Here is a 16253-nt window from a genome sequence, read left to right on the forward strand (position 1 = left end):
ACCAAAAATAAAATATTGGTTGATAAAATACAACCAATCAAATAGGCTCAAAATCTCACTGGTTTTGTGTGTTCGAGCTCTAAAACCATGTTCCAAATTAAATTTCTTCAAACAAGTTTAACAAAAAATTTAATTCAAGTTAGTGAAATGTTATAAGATAATTTCTTGGAAAAGAGTTCATCACTTCAACCAAGCAGTGGTAGAATATGAAATTACACATGCAAATGCAGCAATGAACTAACAAAGAAAAATAAAAATTGGTGTTGAGAAGAAAGTGACTAACCCACAGAGATCGGTATCGACCTCCCCATACTTAAAGATTTCACCGTCCTCGGTGCATGCAGAGATGTGCAAGTGGACGTCTGGCTCCAATTGATGCTTTTCTCCAATGATTCTGCAAATGGACTTGTTTGTTGCCCCATTGAGAAGCTTTCCCTTTCCCTTCTCGGTGGCCATCTTGAAAGAAGAGAAAAAGGAAGAAAAGTAACCCAGAAACAAAGATAAGGAAACAAATAGAATATGGGTAGGTTGATGCCAAATAATGAGGATCTCAACTACATGACAGCTACAACATGTAAGTGAGAAAAACAATAGAAGCACATGGCATATCAATAGTGCATGAGTTACAACAATGGGGGAGAGAGTGGGTCATTGATGAGCGGATAATTTATACGCTTTTTGGCATTGTTTTTAGTATGTTTTTAGTATATTTTAGTTAGTTTTTATTACATTTTTATTCGTTTTTAGTTGAAATTCACTTTTTTGGGTTTTACTATGAGTTTTTGTGTTTTTCTGTGATTTCAGGTATTTTCTGGCTGAAATTGAGGGACCTGAGCAAAAATCTGATTCAGAGGCTGAAAAGGACTGCAGATGCTGTTGGATTCTGACCTCCCTGCAGTCGAAGTGGATTTGCTGGAGCTACAGAAGCCAAATTGGAGCGCTCTCAATTGCTTTGGAAAGTAGACATCTTGGGCTTTCCAGCAATGTATAATAGTCCATACTTTGCCCGAGATTTGATGGCCTAAACCGGCATTGCAAATCAGCTTTAGAATTCCCGGCGTTTAACGCCGGAACTGGCACAAAAATTGGAGTTAAACGCCCAAACTGGCATAAAAGCTGGCGTTTAACTCCAGAAAAAGTCTCTACACATGAAAGCTTCAATGCTCAGCCCAAGCACACACCAAGTGGACCCCGGAAGTGGATTTTTACGTCATTTACTCATTTCTGTATACCCTAGGTTACTAGTTCACTATTAATAGGACCTTTTGATATTGTATCTCTACCTCATGACACATTACACATTTCTTATTGTATCTTCCACGGCATGAGTCTCTAAACCCCATGGTTGGGGGTGAGAAGCTCTGTTGTGTCTTGATGGATTAATGCAATTACTACTGTTTTTCATTCAATCACGCTTGCTTCTATTCTAAGATATCACTTGTTCCTAAACTTGATGAATGTGATGATCCGTGACACTCATCATCATTCTCACCTATGAACGTGTGCCTGACAACCAGCTCCGTTCTACTTTAGATTGAGTAGATATCTCTTGGATTCTTCAATAAGAATCTTCGTGGTATAAGCTAGAATTGATGGCGGCATTCAAGAGAATCCGGAAGGTCTAAACCTTGTCTGTGGTATTCTGAGTAGGATTCAATGATTGAATGACTGTGACAAGCTTCAAACTCCTGAAGGCTGGGCGTTAGTGACAGACGCAAAAGAATCACTGGATTCTATTCCAACCTGATTGAGAACCGACAGATGATTAGTGCTGTGACAGAGCGCGTTGAACATTTTCACTGAGAGGATGGAAGGTAGCCATTGACAATGGTGAAACCCTACATACAGCTTGCCATGGAAGGAGCCTTGTGTGCATGAAGAAGAAGACAGTAGGAAAGTAGAGATTCAGAAGATAGAGCATCTCCAAAACTCAACCTGTTCACCATTACTGCAAAATAAGTACTTATTTCATGTTCTTTTACTTTTCACAATTAAACCTGATAACTATTGATATCCTGACTAAGAGTTACAAGATAACCATAGCTTGCTTCAAGCCGACAATCTCCGTGGGATCGACCCTTACTCACGTAAGGTATTACTTGGACGACCCAGTGCACTTGCTGGTTAGTTGTGCGGAATTGCAAAAGCGTGATTGCAATTTCGTGCACTGGTGCACGAATTTGTAATCCGTACAACTAACCAGCAAGTGCACTGGGTCGTCCAAGTAATACCTTACGTGAGTAAGGGTCGATCCCACGGAGATTATTGGTTTGAAGCAATCTATGTTTATTTTATTAATCCTAGTCAGGATGCCAATAAGATTAACTGGATTTAATGATAAGAAATCAAAGTATTTGGAATAAGGAATTGTTACTTTATTAATGGAGAATATGTTGGAGTTTTGGAGACGCTTTGTCCTCTGAATCTTAACTTTTCCTTGAAATCCTTTTCCCACACGCAAGGTCCCTTCCATTGCAAGCTCTATGTAGGGTGTCACCGTTGTCAGTGGCTACTTCCCATCCTCTCAGTGAAAATGGTCCAAATGCTCTGTCACAACACGGCTAATCATCTGTCGGTTCTCAATCAGGTTGGAATAGAATCCATTAATTCTTTTGCATCTTTCACTAACGCCCAGCCTTCAGGAGTTTGAAGCTCGTCACAGTCATTCAATCCCAGAATCCTACTCGGAATACCACAGACAAGGTTTAGACTTTCCGGATTCTCATGAATGCCGCCATCGATCCGGCTTATACCACGAAGATTCTGATTAAGGAATCTAAGAGATGCTCATTCAATCTGATGTAGAACGGAGGTGGTTGTCAGGCACACGTTCATGGATTGAGGAAGGTGATGAGTGTCACGGATCATCACCTTCTCCGTAATTAAGCGCGAATGAACATCTTAGACAAGAACAAGCGTGTTTGAATGGAAAACAAAGTAATTGTATTAATTCATCGAGACGCTGCAGAGCTCCTCACCCCCAACAATGGAGTTTAGAGACTCATGCCGTCAAAAAGTATGTAATTCAGATCTGAAAATGTCATGAGGTACAAGATAAGTCTCTAAAAGTTGTTTAAATAGTAAACTAGTAACCTAGGTTTACAGAATATGAGTAAACTAAGATAATTGGTACAGAAATCCACTTCTGGGGCCCACTTGGTGTGTGCTGGGGCTGAGACTAAAGCTATCCACGAGTTGAGGCCTTTCTTGGAGTTGAACTCCAAGTTATAACGTGTTTTGGGCGTTCAACTCCGGATCATGACATTTTTCTGGCGTTTAACTCCAGACAGCAGCATGTACTTGGCGTTCAACGCCAAGTTACGTCGTCTATCTTCGCGCAAGAATGGAGTATTATATATTGCTGGAAAGCCCTGGATGTCTACTTTCCAACGCCGTTGAGAGCGCGCCAATTGGACTCCTGTAGCTCCAAAAAATCCATTTCGAGTGCAGGGAGGTCAGGATCCAACAGCATCAACAGTCCTTTTTCAGCTTAACTCAGATTTTTGCTCAGCTCCCTCAATTTCAGCCAGAAAATACCTGAAATCACAGAAAAACACACAAACTCATAGTAAAGTCCAGAAATATGATTTTTGCCTAAAAACTAATAATATTCTACTAAAAATTAATTAAAACATACTAAAATCTACATGAAATTACCCCCAAAAAGCGTATAAAATATCCGCTCATCACAACACCAAACTTAAACTGTTGCTTGTCCTCAAGCAACTAGATAAATAAAATAGGTTTTAACAGAAATTAAGAAGTAATAATATTTTAGAGTTTTAAATGAAGCTCAGATTCTTATTAGATGAGCGGGGCTTGTAGCTTTTTGTTTCTGAACAGTTTTGGCATCTCCCTTTATCCTTTGAATTTCAGAATGATTGGCATCCATAGGAACTCAGAATTCAGATAGTATTATTGATTCTCCTAGTGTAGTATGTTGATTCTTGAACACAGTTATTTTATGAGTCTTGGCCGTGGCCCTAAGCACTTTGTTTTCCAGTATTACCACCAGATACATAAATGCCACAGACACATGACTAGGTGAACATTTTCAGATTGTGACTCAGCTTTGCTAGAGTCCCCAGTCAGAGGTGTCCAGAGCTCTTGAACACACTCTTTTTGCCTTGGATCACGACTTTAACCACTCAGTCTCAAGTTTGTAACTTGGACCTGCATGCCACAAGCACATGGTTAGGGACAGCTTGGTTTAGCCGCTTAGGCCTGGAACTATTTCCTTAGGCCCTCCTATCCACTGATGCTCAAAGCCTTGGATCCTTTTCACCCTTGCCTTTTGGTTTTAAGGGCTGTTTGGCTTTTATTCCTTTTTATCAATATATATATTATTTTTTTTGCTGCTTTTTCTTGCTTCAAGAATCAATTTCATGATTTTTCAGATCATCAATAATATTTTTCGTGTTCCTCATTCTTTCAGGAGCCAATATTCATAAAATTCAAGATAAAAATTATGCACTGTTCAAGCATTCATTCAGAAAAAAAAGTATTGCCACCGCATGTAATTAATTATAATTTTTATTATTAAGAACTCGAAAAATATAGATTACTTCTTTATTCTAAAAAAAAAATCTACTACTTTATTCATGCCTGATGATGATGAGAAAAATAAATTATAGCTTAATTGGAAATAAAATCAAAATAGATATACTAATTACTACTACTATATATCTCCTAAGGTAAATTTCGATAATAACACTATCACTAAGTTAAAGTAGAAAAATTGGAATTCAACAACCTGTTGTTTTGAGGAGCAGATGTTCCTCTAATCTGTGGGGTGCTTTTCAAGGATTAATTTTTGGCGCTTCAGCTCCCTTAGATCACGCCCTTGCTCTTCCTGTTCCTTAAGCAGTTTGCAAAGCATGCTACTTTGATTGTTCTGTCCTTCCTTTATTTGGTCCATAGCTTCTTGCAATTTGGAAATAGAAGCCTCAAGATGTCCCCAATATTCGAATTGAGGCAGTTCTGGGAGGGCTTCCTGTGCTCTCCTCTTGGCTGAATCATCTTGTTGCTGTTGTCTGACCATTGATATTCCAGTGATTGGCCTCTCAACTGGGATATACTCTGTTATTCCCATCTTCACTCCGGCATCTTTGCAGAGCATAGAAATTAAGCTTGGATAGGCCAATTTGGCGTCCTTGGAATTCCTGTTTGCTATTTTGTATAGCTCACATGAGATCAGTTGATGGACTTCTACTTCTTTTCCCAACATGATGCAGTGAATCATTACTGCTCTTTTAATAGTAACTTCAGAACGGTTGCTGGTGGGCAATATGGAACGCCCTATGAAATCTAGCCAACCTCTGGCTACTGGTTTTAGATATTCTCTTTTGAGTTGATTTGGGATGCCAGTCGTGCTGGTGGTCCACCTGGCTTCAGGGATGCATATATCCTCTAGAATCTTTTCCAGACCTTTATTTACCCTCATCATTCTCCTATTAAAGGAGTCTGGGTCATCTTTCAGTTGGGGAAGCTTAAATATCTCCCTGATCTTGTCAGGATGGGTATGAACAATCTTTTCTCTGACTAAGGTCCGATGGTCATAGAGAGCAGCTCCAATTATTCTTTGCCTGTCTGTCTGCCATAGATTAGCATAGAACTCCTGAACCATGTTCCTTCCCACTTTCGTTTCAGGATTGGCCAGAATTTCCCAATTCCTGTTTCGAATTTGCTCTTGGATCTCCGGATATTCATCTTCTTTCAGATCAAATTTGACTTCCGGGATCACTGATCTGTGACTCATTATTTTGTAGTAATGGTCTAAATGTTCTTTAGTTAAGAACTTCCCTTGATTCCAAAGTGGTTTTGGAGTGTTCTCTTTCTTGCCTCTTGGGGTGGGTTGTTTTCCTTTAGGAGCCATGATCTTAATGAGTATGTTTTTGTGATCACGGATAAACACACCAAACTTAGAGCTTTGCTTGTCCTCAAGCAAAAGAGAAGAAAGAAGAGGGATAGGAGGAGAGCAAGTGTGGCATGGTGATGATGAGAGGGGCGCCGAATTCAATATATAGGGAGGGGGTGGGAAATTTTCGAAAATAAGAAAAAGATAAGATAGAAGATATGATTTGTAAAAGATAGATATGATAAGAAAAAGATATAGTTTAAAAAGAGGAAGATCTGAATAATAATTAAAAGATAGATCTGAATTTTTAATTTTGAAAAAGATTTTAAAAAGATAATTGAGTTTTGAAAACAAACTTAAAAGAGTTGGATTGGATTGGAAAACAATTTGTCTTTATGGATTAAGATATATTTGAAATTTTTGAAACATGGATTCTAGAAATCAGGATTTTTAGAAAACTAATTTGATATGAGGGATGACAATTTGAAACATGTTTATGTAAGAAATCATGAATTGAAACATAAAAATTTAGAAAAATTATAAAGAAAAACGAATTTTTACCTCCTCCCACCATCCTGGCGTTAAACGCCCAAACGATGCATGTTTTGGGCATTTAACGCCCAAATGCTGCTTCTCCTGGGCGTTCAACGCTCAGCTGATGCTGCTTTCCGGCGTTGAACGCCAGGAAGTCCTTTGTCACTGGGCATTTTTCTGAACGCCCAGGATGCTAACAATCTGGCGTTAAACGCCCAGAAGGTGCTTCTTTCTGGCGTTTAACGCCCAGATGGCTACCCTTACTGGCGTTGAACGCCCAGTGGGTGCTTCTTTTGGGCGTTCAACGCCCAAAATGTTTCTTACTGGCTTTTTTTCGCCAGTAAACGTCCAAATTCCCCTGTAACTCTGTGAATTTGATTAATTGCTTTTTTACCTTGAAGATATGTTGACCTATACCTGTAAAAATCAACAGAAACAAATAAAATTAAATTTTGTGATTGGCTGGGTTGCCTCCCAGCAAGCGCTTCTTTAATGTCATTAGCTGGACTATTACTGAGCTTTAATTAAGTCTCAGTTTTGAGCATTCTTGCTCAAAATTACCTTCAAGATAATGCTTAACTCTTTGTCCATTAACAATGAACTTTTTGTTAGAGTCATTATCCTGAAGCTCTATGTATCCATATGGTGATACACTTGTAATTACATATGGACCTCTCCACCGGGATTTTAATTTCCCGGGGAATAATTTGAGCCTAGAATTAAATAGCAGAACTTTCTGCCCCGGCTCAAAGACTCTGGATGACAATTTCTTATCATGCCATCTTTTTGCTTTCTCCTTGTAAATTTTTGCATTCTCGAAAGCATTGAGTCTAAATTCCTCTAGCTCATTTAATTGGAGCAATCGTTTTTCTCCAGCTAACTTAGCATCAAGGTTTAGGAATCTGGTTGCCCAGTAGGCCTTGTGTTCCAGTTCCACTGGCAAGTGACATGCCTTTCCATACACAAGCTGGTATGGAGAGGTCCCTATAGGGGTCTTGAATGCTGTTCTGTATGCCCACAGAGCATCATCCAAGCTTCTTGCCCAATCCCTTCTACGGTTAATTACAGTCCGTTCTAGGATTCTTTTGAGTTCTCTATTTGATACTTCAGCTTGCCCATTAGTTTGTGGGTGATATGGAGTGGCTACCCTGTGGCTAACTTCATAACGTACCAGAGCAGACTAAAGCTGTTTATTGCAGAAATGAGTGCCCCCATCACTGATTAATACTCTAGGGATACCAAATCTGCTGAAGATGTGTTTCTGGAGGAATTTTAACACTGTTTTAGTGTCATTAGTGGGTGTTGCAATAGCCTCCACCCATTTGGATACATAATCCACTGCCACCAGAATATAAGTGTTCGAGTATGATGGTGGGAAAGGTCCCATGAAGTCAATACCCCATACATCAAACAACTCAATCTCCAAGATCCCTTGTTGAGGCATGGCATAACTGTGAGGTAGATTGCCTGATCTTTGGCAACTGTCACAATTAAGCACAAACGCTCGGCAATCTTTATAGAGAGTAGGCCAGTAGAAGCCACTTTGGAGGACTCTTGTGGCTGTTCGCTCACTTCCAAAATGTCATCCATACTGTGATCCATGGCAATGCCAAAGGATCTTTTGCGCTTCTTCTTTAGGCACACATCTACGGATTACTCCGTCTGCACATCTCTTAAAGAGATATGGCTCATCCCAAAGATAATACTTTGCATCTGTGATCAGCTTCTTTGATTGCTGTCTACTGTACTCTTTGTTCACTGCCTTGTAGTTTGCAATGTCTGCAAACCACGACACTTCCTGGATGGCAAAGAGTTGCTCATCCGGAAAGGTTTCAGAGATCTCAGTGAGAGGGAGGGACGCCCCTTCTACTGGTTCTATTCGGGACAGGTGGTCTGCTACTTGATTCTCTGTCCCTTTTCTGTCTCTTATTTCTATATCAAACTCTTGCAGAAGCAACACCTATCTTATAAGTCTGGGCTTTGAATCCTGCTTTGTGAGTAGATATTTAAGAGCAGCATGATCAGTATACACAATCACTTTTGATCCTACTAAATAGGATCTGAATTTGTCAATGGCATAAACCACTGCAAGTAGCTATTTTTCTGTGGTTGTGTAATTCTTCTGTGCGTCATTTAAAACATGGCTGGCATAGTAAATGACGTGCAGGAGCTTGTCATGCCTTTGTCCCAACACTACACCAATGGCATGGTCACTGGCATCACACATCAATTCAAATGGTAATGTCCAGTCTGGTGCAGAGATGATTGGTGCTGTAACCAATTTAGCTTTCAGAGTCTCAAATGCCTGCAGACACTCTTTATCAAAGATAAATGGCGTGTCAGCAGCTAGCAGGTTGCTCAGAGGTTTGGCGATTTTTGAAAAATCCTTTATAAACCTCCTATAGAATCCTGCATGCCCCAGAAAGCTTCTGATTGCCTTAACATTGGCAGGTGGTGGTAATTTTTCAATTACCTCTACCTTAGCTTGATCCACCTCTATCCCCTTGTTCGAGATTTTGTGCCCAAGGACAATTCCTTCAGTCACCATAAAGTGACACTTCTCCCAGTTTAAAACCAGGTTAGTCTCTTGGCATCTCTTTAGAACAAGTGCTAAATGGTTAAGGCAGGAGCTGAATGAGTCTCCAAATACTGAAAAGTCATCCATGAAGACTTCCAGGAATTTTTCCACCATATCAGAGAATATTGAGAGCATGCACCTCTGAAAAGTTGCAGGTGCATTGCACAGGCCAAATGGTATCCTTCTGTATGCAAATACTCCAGATGGGCAGGTGAATGCCGTTTTCTCCTGATCCTGGGGATCTACTGCAATTTGATTATAACCTGAATATCCATCCAGGAAGCAGTAGTATTCATGACCTGTTAGTCTTTCTAGCATTTGATCTATGAATGGTAAAGGAAAATGATCCTTTCTGGTGGCTGTATTGAGCCTTCTATAATCAATACACATACGCCACCCTGTAACTGTTCTTGTAGGAACCAGTTCATTTTTTTCATTGTGAACCACTGTCATGCCTCCCTTTTTAGGGACGACTTGGACAGGGCTTACCCAGGGGCTGTCAGAAATAGGATAAATAATCCCAGCCTCTAGTAATTTAGTGACCTCCTTTTGCACCACTTCCTTCATGGCTGGGTTCAGCCGCCTTTGTGGTTGGATCACAGGCTTGGCGTCACCCTCCAATAGGATCTTGTGCATGCATCTGGCTGGACTAATGCCCTTAAGATCACTGATGGACCACCCAAGAGCTGTCTTGTGTGTCCTTAGCACTTGAATTAGTGCTTCCTCTTCCTGTGGCTCTAAGGTAGAGCTTATAATTACAGGAAAGGTATCACCTTCTCCCAGAAATGCATATTTCAGGGATGGTGGTAATGGTTTAAGCTTGGGTTTAGGAGGTTTCTCCTCTTCCTGAGGGATTTTCAGAGGTTTTACTATTCTCTCTGATTCCTCCAGGTCAAGCTGAACATCTTTAAATATGTCCTCTAGCTCTGATTCGAGACTCTCAGCCATATTGACCTCTCTTACCAGAGAGTCAATAATATCAACACTCATACAGTCATTTGGGGTGTCTGGATGTTGCATGGCTTTGACAACATTCAACTTGAACTCTTCCTCATTGACTCTCAAGGTTATTTCCCCTTTTTGGACTTTAATGAGGGTTCGGCCAGTTGCTAGGAAAGGTCTTCCTAGAATGAGAGTTGCACTCTTGTGCTCCTCCATTTCCAGCACCACAAAGTCAGTAGGAAAGGCGAATGGCCCAACCTTGACAATCATGTCTTCAATCACTCCTGATGGGTATTTAATGGAGCCATCAGCAAGTTGAAGACATATCCTGGTTGGTTTGATTTCTTCAGTTAAACCAAGCTTTCTGATAGTAGATGCAGGTATTAGGTTGATACTTGCCCCAAGATCACATAAAGCTTGCTTGGTACAAGTACCCTCTAATGTGCATGGTATCATAAAGCTCCCAGGATCTTTAAGCTTCTCAGGTAAGCTTTTCAGAATGACTGCACTGCATTCTTCAGTGAGGTAAACTTTTTCAGTTTCCCTCCAATCCTTCTTATGACTTAAGATCTCTTTCATGAACTTAGCATAAGAGGGTATTTGCTCAAGTGCTTCTGCAAATGGAATCTTTATTTCAAGAGTCCTGAGATAGTCTGCAAAGCGGGCAAATTGCTTATACTGTTTCGCTTGGCGGAGTTTTTGAGGATAAGGCATTTTGGCTTTGTATTCATCAACCTTAGTTGCTGCAGGTTTATTACCTACAGAAGTGGGTTGGGAAGCCTTTTTAGAAGGGCTGTCATCAGCACTTGTATGTGACTGATCTCCCACTGGCATTTGAATGCCAGGGGTGGAAGCTGGAGTGGCGTTAGACGCCATCTCCCCATTTGTTACTGGCGTCTGAACGCTAGAACTATGTTCCTTTTGGGCGTTCAACGCCGGATTCATGCTTGTTTCTGGCGTTGAACGCCAGGAATGAGCATGGGCTGGGCGTTCAGTGCCAGCATTATTCCTCTCTGGGCTCTGATTGTCCTCAGAGGGATTTTGAGTAGCCATTTGTTCATTTCTTGGCTTCTTGCTGCTTTGAAGTGAGGTATTTAATATTTTCCCACTTCTTAGTTGAACTGCTTGGCATTCTTCTGCTATTTGTTTTGACAGTTGCTTTTCTGTTTGCCTTAACTGTACTTCCATATTCCTGTTAGCCATTCTTGTTTCCTGTAGTATTTCCTTGAATTCGGCTAGCTGCTGAGTTAGAAAGTCTAATTGCTGATTGAATTCATTAGCCTGATCTACAGGACTGAGTTCAGCAGTTACTGTTTTAGCTTCTTCTTTCATGGAAGATTCACTGCTTAGGTACAGAAGCTGATTTCTGGCAACTGTGTCTAGAGAAATCTGAGCTTTTTCTGTAAGCCCATAGTAGAAGATGTCTAATTGCACCCACTCTGAAAACATTTCAGAGGGGCATTTTCTTAGCATCTCTCTGTATCTCTCCTAGGCATCATAAAGGGATTCATTATCTCCTTGTTTGAAGCCTTGGATGCTTAGCCTTAGCTGTGTCATCCGCTTTGGAGGGAAATAGTGATTCAGGAATTTTTCTGACAGCTGTTTCTATGTTTTTATGCTGTTCTTAGGTTGGTTACTTAACCACCTCTTGGCTTGATCTTTTACAGCAAATGGAAATAGTAATAATCTGTAGACATCCTGATCCACTTCCTTATCATGTACTGTGTCAGCAATTTGCAAAAATTGTGCCAGAAACTCTGTAGGTTCTTCATGTGGAAGACCAGAATACTGGCAGTTTTGCTGCACCATGATAATGAGCTGAAGATTCAACTCAAAGCTACTAACTCCAATGGAGGGGATACATATACTACTCCCATATGAAGCAGTAGTGGGGTTAGCATATGACCCCAGAGTCCTCCTGGACTGTTCATTCCCCCTTAATTCCATGATGGAATAAAAGAGATGATATGTATATTGATATTATTTATTTTATAAAAATTAATTTTTATAAAATAAAATAAAAACGAAACAAATAAAAGAAATTGAAAATATTTTGAAATTGAAATCTGAATTTTTATATAAAATTTTCAAAAAAAATAGTTTAAAATTAGTTAGGAAGGATATTTTTTTGAATTTTGAAATTTTTTTTTTGATGAAAGAGAAAAACACACAAAAGACACAAGACTTAAGATTTTTAGATCCAATGCTCCTTATTTTCGAAAATTTTGGAGGGAAAACACCAAGGAACACCAAACTTAAAAATTTTAAGATCAAAACACAATAAAGACTCAAGAACACCAAACTTAAAATTTTTAGAAAACCAACATAAATTTTTGAAAATTATGAAAAGATTAACAAGAAAACACCAAACTTAAAGTTTGGCACAAGATTAAATCAAGAAAAATTATTTTTGAAAAAGATTTTAAAGAAGATACCCAATTATCAAGAACAACTACTAAAGCTCCAGCAAAATGGGCAGCAACTTCAATGTTAATTTTAAAAATTTTCAAGTGCATACAAAATATGAAATTGACACCAAACTTAGAACAAGACACTAAACTTAAAAAAAATTTAAAAATTGATAAAGAAAAATAATAATTTTTTTTGAAATTTTTTTGAAAAGAAATTATCCTATCAGAATTTAATGACTCTATAATAACAGAAATAAATTATTCCTAATCTAAGAAATAAAATATGCCTTCAATTGTTCAAACTCAATAATCCCCGGCAACGGCGCCAAAAACTTGGTGCACGAATTTGTAATCCGTACAACTAACCAGCAAGTGCACTGGGTCGTCCAAGTAATACCTTACGTGAGTAAGGGTCGATCCCACGGAGATTATTGGTTTGAAGCAATCTATGTTTATTTTATTAATCCTAGTCAGGATGCCAATAAGATTAATTGGATTTAATGATAAGAAATCAAAGTATTTGGAATAAGGAATTGTTACTTTATTAATGGAGAATATGTTGGAGTTTTGGAGATGCTTTGTCCTCTGAATCTCAACTTTTCCTTGAAATCCTTTTCCCACACGCAAGGTCCCTTCCATGGCAAGCTCTATGTAGGGTGTCACCGTTGTCAGTGGCTACTTCCCATCCTCTCAGTGAAAATGGTCCAAATGCTCTGTCACAGCACGGCTAATCATCTGTCGGTTCTCAATCAGGTTGGAATAGAATCCATTAATTCTTTTGCGTCTGTCACTAACGCCCAGCCTTCAGGAGTTTGAAGCTCGTCACAGTCATTCAATCCCAGAATCCTACTCGGAATACCACAGACAAGGTTTAGACTTTCCGGATTCTCATGAATGCCGCCATCAATCCGGCTTATACCACGAAGATTCTGATTAAGGAATCTAAGAGATGCTCATTCAATCTGATGTAGAACGGAGGTGGTTGTCAGGCACACGTTCATGGATTGAGGAAGGTGATGAGTGTCACGGACCATCACCTTCTCCGTAATTAAGCGCGAATGAACATCTTAGACAAGAACAAGCGTGTTTGAATGGAAAACAAAGTAATTGTATTAATTCATCGAGACGCTGCAGAGCTCCTCACCCCCAACAATGGAGTTTAGAGACTCATGCCGTCAAAAAGTATGTAATTCAGATCTGAAAATGTCATGAGGTACAAGATAAGTCTCTAAAAGTTGTTTAAATAGTAAACTAGTAACCTAGGTTTACAGAATATGAGTAAACTAAGATAATTGGAGCAGAAATCCACTTCTGGGGCCCACTTGGTGTGTGCTGGGGCTGAGACTAAAGCTATCCACGAGTTGAGGCCTTTCTTGGAGTTGAACTCCAAGTTATAACGTGTTTTGGGCGTTCAACTCCGGATCATGACGTTTTTCTGGCGTTTAACTCCAGACAGCAGCATGTACTTGGCGTTCAACGCCAAGTTACGTCATCTATCTTCGCGCAAAGTATGGACTATTATATATTTCTGGAAAGCCCTGGATGTCTACTTTCCAACGCCGTTGAGAGCGCGCCAATTGGACTCTTGTAGCTCCAAAAAATCCATTTCGAGTGCAGGGAGGTCAGGATCCAACAGCATCAGCAGTCCTTTTTCAGCCTAACTCAGATTTTTGCTCAGCTCCCTCAATTTCAGCCAGAAAATACCTGAAATCACAGAAAAACACACAAAATTATAGTAAAGTCCAGAAATATGATTTTTGCCTAAAAACTAATAATATTCTACTAAAAACTAATTAAAACATACTAAAATCTACATGAAATTACCCCCAAAAAGCGTATAAAATATCCGCTCATCATGCACCAAGTTTTTGGCGCCGTTGCCGGGGATTGTTCAAGTTTGGACAACTGACGGTTAATCTTGTTGCTTAGATTAGGCCTATTTTTTTTTTGTTGGTTTAGAGTCTTTTATTTGAGTTTAGTTTCATATTTTAAGTTTGGTGTCAATTGCAAGCCTTTGTTTTCTTTTAATTTTTCGAATTTACATGTTCTTAGTCCTTTCTTGATCTTTAAAAATTCTAAGTTTGGTGTCTTCTTTGTGTTTTTCTTTAAAATTTTCGAAAATTTGTGCTTGATTTTCTAAAAATTTTAAGTTTGGTGTCATTTTGATGTTTTTCTCTTTCCTTATTTCAAAAATTCAAATCTTTTTCAAAATAATTTTCAATCATATCTTTTTAATTGCTAATTCCAAAATCTTTTTGATTAATTAATTAATTTAGTCTTCAATTTGTGGTGATTTTATTCCCTTTTGGTTTTCGAATCTTTATATTATTTTCCATTTAATTTATTTTACTATTTTCGGTTATTTAAAAACATTTTTTTTTATTTCACTTGTGAATCCATATCATATTCCCTTTCTCCATCATGGACATAAGTAGAATTGAGCAGTCCAGAAGGACTCTGGGGTCATATGCTAACCCCATTACAGCTGCATATGGGGGTAGCATCTGTATACCTCCCATTAAAGCAAGCAGCTTTGAGCTAAATCCTCAACTCATTATCATGGTGCAGCAAAATTGCCAGTATTCCGGTCTTCCACAGGAAGAACCTACTGAGTTTCTGGCACAGTTCTTACAAATTACTGACACAGTACATGATAAAAAGGTGGATCAGGATGTCTACAGATTATTACTGTTTCCATTTGCTGTAAAAGATCAAGCTAAGAGGTGGTTGAATAACCAACCCACAGCAAGCATAAAAACATGGAGACAGTTATTAGACAAATTCCTGAATCAATTTTACCCTCCAAAAAGGATGACACAGCTAAGGCTGGACATCCAAGGCTTTAAACAAGAGGATAATGAATCCCTTTATAATGCCTGGGAGAGGTATAGAGGTATGCTAAGAAAATGCCCCTCTGAAATGTTTTCAGAGTGGGTACAGTTAGACATCTTCTACTATGGGCTTGTAGAAAAAGCTCAGATGTCTCTAGACCACTCAGCTGGTGGATCTATACATATGAGGAAGACGATTGAAGAGGCTTAAGAACTCATAGATACTGTTGCTAGAAATCAACATTTGTACTCTAGCAGTGAGCCCTCTACAAAAGAAGAAGATATGGCAGTAGCTACTGATCCTAATCCTCAAGAATAGATTGTTGAGCTTAATCAGTAATTACTCCTGATGACAAAATAGTTGGCAGAATTTAAAGAGATGCTCCAAGAAACTAAAATTGCCAACAAGAACATAGAATCACAGTTGAATTAGACAAAACAGCAGTTATCTAAACAGATAATAAAAGAATGCCAAGCAGTTCAACTGAGGAGTGGGAAGACATTGAATAACACTGCTCAAAGTAACAAAAAGCCAAGAAAGGAACAATTGACAGAGGATAACCAAACCACTGCCCAAAATCCCTCTGAGGACAGTAAGAGCCCAGAGAGGAATACCCCTGGCGTTCAAATGCCAGAAAGGGGGGGGGGGGGAAGCTGGCGTTAAACGCCCATTCCTTGCCCAGTTCTGGCGTTCAAACGCCAGAAAAAGGGGAAAAGTTGGCGTTAAACGCCCATTCCTCACCCAATCCTGGCGTTCAAACTCCAATGAGGAATCAGACACCTGAGAGTGCTGATAGTAACACCTCTAAAAAGGCTTCTCCAACCACCTCTGTAAGGAATAAACCTACAGCAACTAAGGTTGAAGAATATAAAGCCAAGATGCCTTATCCTCAGAAACTCCGCCAAGCAGAACAGGATAAGCAATTTGCCCGCTTTGCAGACTATCTAAGGACTCTTGAAATAAAGATTCCGTTTGCAGAGGCACTTGAGCAAATACCTTCTTATGCTAAGTTCATGAAAGAGATCTTAAGTCATAAGAAGGATTGGAGAGAAACTGAAAAAGTGTTTCTCACTGAAGAATGCAGTGCAGTCATTCTGAA

This window comes from Arachis hypogaea, chromosome 8, assembly GCF_003086295.3.
Source record: "Arachis hypogaea cultivar Tifrunner chromosome 8, arahy.Tifrunner.gnm2.J5K5, whole genome shotgun sequence".
NCBI lineage: Eukaryota > Viridiplantae > Streptophyta > Magnoliopsida > Fabales > Fabaceae > Arachis > Arachis hypogaea.